Source organism: Cydia fagiglandana, chromosome 16 (genome assembly GCF_963556715.1).
Source record: "Cydia fagiglandana chromosome 16, ilCydFagi1.1, whole genome shotgun sequence".
Taxonomy (NCBI): domain Eukaryota; kingdom Metazoa; phylum Arthropoda; class Insecta; order Lepidoptera; family Tortricidae; genus Cydia; species Cydia fagiglandana.
Window position 1 is genome coordinate 12,835,581 of NC_085947.1, and position 6,665 is coordinate 12,842,245.

Genomic DNA, 6,665 nt, shown 5'->3' on the forward strand with positions numbered 1-6,665 from the left:
CTACCATCATCCGATGTCCCGACCCCCCCCCCCTAATTTGAAATGACGTAATTTATGAATAGCCCCTAACGGCCTAACCCACTTTTCAATTTTTCTGTTAGTAGTTTGGTTCTATAAGGATCGCAGTTCCAACCTAACCTAACCCCCTTTTCTGGTAGCAGTTCGGTTCTGTAAGGATCGTAGTTCTAACCTAACCTAAACCATTTTTATGGTAGCAGTTCAGTTCTTCAAGGATTGCAGTTCAAACCTAACCTAACCCACTTTTCTGGTCGTACGTAGTTCTGTTCTGTAAAGGCAGCAGTTCTAACCTAACCTGCTTACTTGTTGCATTTCGGTTCTGTACCTCTCACCTAAGGGGCTGTCCATAAATTACGTCATCGTATTTGACCATTTTTGAATTTTTGACCCCCCCTCCCCCTAACATCATCCAAAAATCATGCTTCGAATGACCCCGTTTCCTCCTACGTCATGCTAGCATCATCCGATGTCCAGACCCCCTCCCCCTTATTTGAAATGACGAAATTTATGAATAGCCCCTAACGGACTAACCCACTTTTCCATCTCAAAGGAGGGAACCCAAATTTCATGCACCCATCATGGCACTAAAATGTCAGTATGGAAGTTGTGAGTACAATTTCATCTCAATTCACCTGACGATTTATAAAAAGACATGCTGACGTTATTTTTATTTATTTTTACTTGAATTTACAAAAAATATATCTTATATAAAAATAGTACAATTTACTACAACAATCAGTCTTTTGCAATTAAATACATATAAATAAACGAATTAAACTAAGTATATCATATAAAGTTAGCCTTTCACAAAACCAAGTATAATAAGGCTATGAGGTATTCCACCAAAGATTAGCAAGGACCATGATTCCATCAGAGATGTGCAAGGATGCGTAGAGAGGTAGATTTGTTTCTTTAGAGTGAATATTAGAATTACTTCAATTACCTATCCTCACTCAGCGCAGTCGTGGAGGACAATTTGTATTGGTTCTTACAAACACATTCCTCGCTATGCATCCCCACATCCCAGAAGAAACCGCAGCTTTACCATCTGTCAAACACATTCTTCTCAAAACATTTTTTTGTTTCAAAATGTCTAAAACTTGAAATGACTTACAATTTCTTAAAACATTAAAGTTTTTATCTGAATTTTAATTTTGGATTTTCTCCCCTTAATACAAATTTGAAAAGAACTGAACCTAGTTAATACATTTTCATCATTTGGGTGGTCTTCGGGCCGTGATGTTTAACTTTGTTTTATAATACCGTCCTGCTCTTCGTCTCCTTTTAAAGTGACATAATTAATTCCTTCAGCATTTATGTCAAGATAAGTGACCTTAAATAAAAATAAAATACCTAATGTAATAATTACAAAACTTTGTGCATATAATTATCATTATACATACCGGAAAGTCATCAAAAAAATCCAGAGAGCTCTTCGATATAGAAGCAAATGATTTTGAGATTTCGGATGCTGTAGTGTGGATGTATTTTTTTTTATCTCCACAACCTTATTAATCCACATTTGTCTGGCAGTCTTCTGGCTACAGCATTCAAAATACTTGAAACTATCTGCAAAAAATGAATATTGTATGGATATATAAATACAGATTTTAAAAGTATAACTGGAACTGGAAGGGAGGATTAGAGCCACTTGCACCATCCCACTAACCCGGGGTTAAGCATTTAAACCGTGAAGGCAGGCGTGGCTCACTCCGTGATTTCGTCGCTTTGCTACTTCAAAATACTTGAAACTATCTGCAAAAAATGAATATTGTATGGGTATATAAATACAGATTTTAAAAGTATAACTGGAACTGGAAGGGAGGATTAGAGCCACTTGCACCATCCCACTAACCCGGGGTTAAGCATTTAAACCGTGAAGGCAGGCGTGGCTCACTCCGTGATTTCGTCGCTTTGCTACAGGTAGCTAAAAGTACATCCGTTCCGCCCTAATTTTGGGGAAAGCCATAAGCCGTGCGTGGCGCTGTCGCCACCTAGCGGCCATATCTGTGCTGATCGTAACAGACACGTTTTGTTAGAGAGTGAGTCTTCTGCATCTAGTACTATTATTTATTCTGTCGTGAAGGCCCACTTGCACCATCTCAATATCCCGGGGCTAAGCGGTCAAACCGTTAACCCAATGTCAAATTGTACTGGTAATCATGGTAACTCCAGATTTAACCGGTTAACCCCAGGTTAGTGGAATGGTGCAACTGAGCCTAACAGTGTCAAACTGTACTGGTAACCATGGTAACTTAACTCCAGGTTTAACCGCTCAACCCGGCCTAACCCGGGATAGTGAAATGGTGCAAGGAATAATTTCACATTTTTTTTGGGCGATAGAAATAGTTTATACATATAAAAAAAAAAAAGCGCTGGTGGCCTAGCGGTAAGAGCGTGCGACTTGCAATCTGGAGGTCGCGGGTTCAAACCCCGGCTCGTACCAATGAGTTTTTCGGAACTTATGTACGAAATATCATTTGATATTTGCCAGTCGCTTTTCGGTGAAGGAAAACATCGTGAGGAAACCGGACTAATCCCAATAAGGCCTAGTTTACCCTCTGGGTTGGAAGGTCAGATGGCAGTCGCTTTCGTAAAACTAGTGCCTACGTCAAATCATGGGATTAGTTGTCAAGCGGACCCCAGGCTCCCATGAGCCGCGGCAGAATGCCGGGATAACGCGAGGAAGAAGAAGAAATAGTTTATACATATTAACCCTTAAAACGTTTCTGTCACTTTTTTAGTACAGGTACTACATGTGGCGCCAAGTTTAAACACTAAGTGCAGGCTAGAAAAGGAAGTACGTTAAAGAAAGTGCGAGAATTGTACATTTTTTCCTAGTTTAAGACAATATCAGACAAAATTCGGTTTATGCGCAAGCGGCAGTTGAAATTTGAAATTCGCTGAATTTGCGACGGAGTGTGTTCCTGACGCCATAGAATATAAAGTAAATAGCCAAAATGTTTTCTTTGCGTTGATATTATTACTAGATGAGTTAGACATAGTTATTTTATATAAAGCTCATTAAATCATAGATTAATTATAAGTCAAAAATTGCGAAATATATCTTGTCCCATTTTTGTGACATTGTCGATAGTACTGGTAACAAAGTACCATTTAGCACGTCCTAAAAAACGGACAGTGCCGGATTGTGCGGAGACAAGATTGTGACAGAAAACGGACATTGCCATACTTAGGGTATATACTTTTTTTTCATTTATCGTCGTTTTATAGGCTTTTGTTGCGTTGGGGTTATGTTTTACATAAGTATATGTATACATTTGTTTATATTTTAGTCTCAGGTGGTTCCACCATCTGACTCAGAAGAGTGAGATAACAAAAAAGACGACGATGACGAAAATTTACTAGAGGTAGATTGTACATCTGCCTTGCCCCAATCTGACTCTTTTTCAGCCAGGTCACTGTTTACGAGGATGTCAAATATGATGGAAATATATGCTCATTTACGAACACGCGTGCTTTTATTCTCATTGCCATGCTATTAAAGTTTAGTACGCCTCATTGTGAATGGGACTATCTGTATTTAAATATAATTTTGAAGTCTAACGTAGTCCTTGTGGGAAAAAGTTGTTCATAATACTCGACCTGATGACCTAAACACGACCTTCCCTCTAGTACTCCATCTACAAAACTTAATTCCTCGCCATTAAATGCATAACTCGCTTCAGTAACTAAATTATTGGCACGTCTTGAGATGTCCTACGGTTAAAATCTATTTCAAGTCGATGATGAAGATGCTACAGTTCCTGAGGCCTGTAAAATGTAATATCTACAAAATTCAAGAGAGTAAATAGCTAATTTCGAATCTAGTCTTTCATATGTCGGGCAGACGAAGCAAAGCATTTCTACTAGGGTACAAGAACATATTATTATAGCTGATGATGTCAAGCACCGCCAACTAAAGCCTGCGGTCTGGGAGCATGACATGGATAAGACCCTGATTCTCGCCAAGGAGGAGCCATATATTCCCAGAATGCTGCCAGAGGCCATTGAGACTGAAAAATATCTAAAATTTTACAGAAATTACAGCTATTCTATACCACCAGCTTAGGTTCCAGATAGTCCGGGTAAAAAGGAAACAAGCAAGACATAGAACTGTGAGACCATAGTGATAAATGGTGTGGTCATTTAAGTAAAGTAATATTACTTACAATAATTGTAATGTGTAACTAGCTGTATGAGCCTATTTTGCATGTATACGTAGCTTTAAAATGTATATTTTTGTTTAATATATCTGTACGTGGGTCGTTTTACACATCAACACTAGAAGTAAATATAGTATTATTGTTTCCCATAAGATTTTTCTTCTTAATAATATAATTAAACATTTCTTCCAAACATTCACTAGTGTATTATTAAAATAATTTTAAATTTTCCTGCCCTGTAATTCTTTAATAATTTTTATTTTCTGAAACTGTATAACGGCATTGTCCGATTTTTGGACAACCTTGGGAGCAATCAATATATAAGGTTCGTGGCAATGTCCGTTTTAACGGACGTCCTGAAAACCCGACTTTCAGAATGCTTTTAATTTTTTTTTCTTAAATATAGTACTTTTTTACTCATTACTATCCCCAAAAACATTCCACGTGATAAGTGGCTACATTATTTCATGTCTTGCCATGTTAAGGGTTAAGTAGCTACATAAAATAATAATAATTATTCATGGATACATGTGTGTGGACACAGCACATTAAAGTTCAATTTAGTTTTAATCTTAGGAAAAGCACTTACCAAGATTTGTATGACTTATATTTATATCACATTATATGTATGCATCTGCTGCATATTATATTTGCAAGTACTTTGTGTACAGTCGGCAAAGCTATTAGCTTGGTATGGTACCCCTGTATACACATTTGTATGCAGAATGCTAAGCTAATTTTTGCTGATGGTACCTGGCAAATATTTTACCGTGACAATAGTTACATACAGTAAATAAATCTTTACGAACCGCCCTTCGTTGCATTGTTTTTCAGCGTTTGTGGCAAGGTTTGTTCAGGTAACAAAATTATTTGTCAACAACATGACAACAATAATAAAAGATTGAAACAATTATGTCGGTTAAAGATACTCACGATTTTCGGCATAGGTTTGTTTTACGCGGCGGTGCCGTGTCATCGTTAGTATATAAGTATAGTCCTCCTCCTCCTCATCGTTTTCGATGACGGCGACCCCAAATAAATCGTTGACGTTGTCTAGCGTGAACCCTGGCTGGCCAGGCCGAACTTGGCCTTTAATAGGTACTCTATTGCACGCGTGACAATAAAGTTGGCTAGCTGCGTCGAGCGTGTACACGTAGGAGGGCTTAGGTTAGTCACAAACATTTAGACCGTTTACTGAAAATTAAACTTAATTTCAGACTGGTAAAGCACAAAGTTTTGGTTTTACCATGGTTTTACCCGTCAATCAATGCACAATACATGTAACATGTTTGTGTGTCATCTGTCACCAGTGTCATCTTACACTGACAGTAGTCGTTTTTTTTAAATAGGCTTACCCACACTCTCACCAGCAATCTGTCCAACATGCATGACGGACGTAAAAATATTTACAATTTCTGAACGAAACCATAGAGCTGTCAAATGTCAAACAACAAATTGAACATTTGCATTCTTTGTCGAAATTTTTTCACTTTTAAATGCAAAATACTCGACAATACGAATTTTGCGGATACATGTTCTCGATTCAAAAGTGATATTTTTTCAAGCTCTTTCGATTGAGCATAATTTCTTTTGGTTTTTCCGTCAGAGCCGCTCGCGTTTATATATAAAGATGATCGAAACAATAGGCAAAAAGGGTCTGCAGGATCGCCACGATTATATGTAATAAATTAAAGCTTATGTTATGTCTAAGTAAATAGATTTCAATTTCTATTGGCAAATTCCATTTTTCGGCCATCGACTGGTATCAAGGTACCTAATAATACATTTTCGGTAACATTTCTGATGAATGAAACACTTTATTCAGTTGTTAATGATTGATTTGTTTGATGCCTTTAAAGTGACATTCCATTTCCAACTGCAGCTGCAATACTGTTCATTTTCTATGGAAATTGACAATGACAGCGACGCGTTTCCATAGTAAAATGAACAGTATTGCAGCTGCAGTTGGAAATGGAATGTCACTCTTAGGATAATGGTTACGGTTGAATTTCTGACAGGTATCAGTTGGTTTTGAATTTACTATAATTTTGCATATTACCAGTTGACGTATTAATTTCATCTATAAATTGTAAATACAGATGTCAAATCAACTATGATCAACGATCTGATTTGATCTGATCTGGGCAACGATTTATAGATTGTAATAACGTGGTAAGGTTTACTCGGGTAATTCCGAATGTCGAAAACTGTCGGATAATTCCGAAATGAGACTTTTATTATGATGAAATTAAGGATGATTTTCATCTGAATTTCGGAACTATCCGACATTCGGTATTACCCGAATACACCTTACGTCCCACAATAAAAAAGGAAAAATATATTTGTATTAATTTCATGTTTATTCCTCGTAAGTTGGAAGGGGTAGACCTCGGCGGACTTTCTCTGATCAGATCGGGGAATTCCTGAAGAAAGGCCAGGTCAAGAGCACCCTAAACCGGCGAGCGTGTATGAGGAATGTTA

At 37.5% G+C, this 6,665-nt stretch overlaps 1 long non-coding RNA gene across 1 annotated transcript; it reads right to left on the bottom strand.

Moving 5' to 3' along the window:
- Positions 1 to 990: 990 nt before the first annotated feature.
- Positions 991 to 5,810, bottom strand: LOC134672328 (uncharacterized). The gene is made up of 3 exons (XR_010099320.1): positions 5,118 to 5,810; positions 1,422 to 1,587; positions 991 to 1,351 (listed from the first exon to the last, which is right to left on the bottom strand). It is a non-coding gene; the product is annotated as an uncharacterized LOC134672328 (long non-coding RNA).
- Between the last annotated feature and the right edge of the window lie 855 nt (positions 5,811 to 6,665).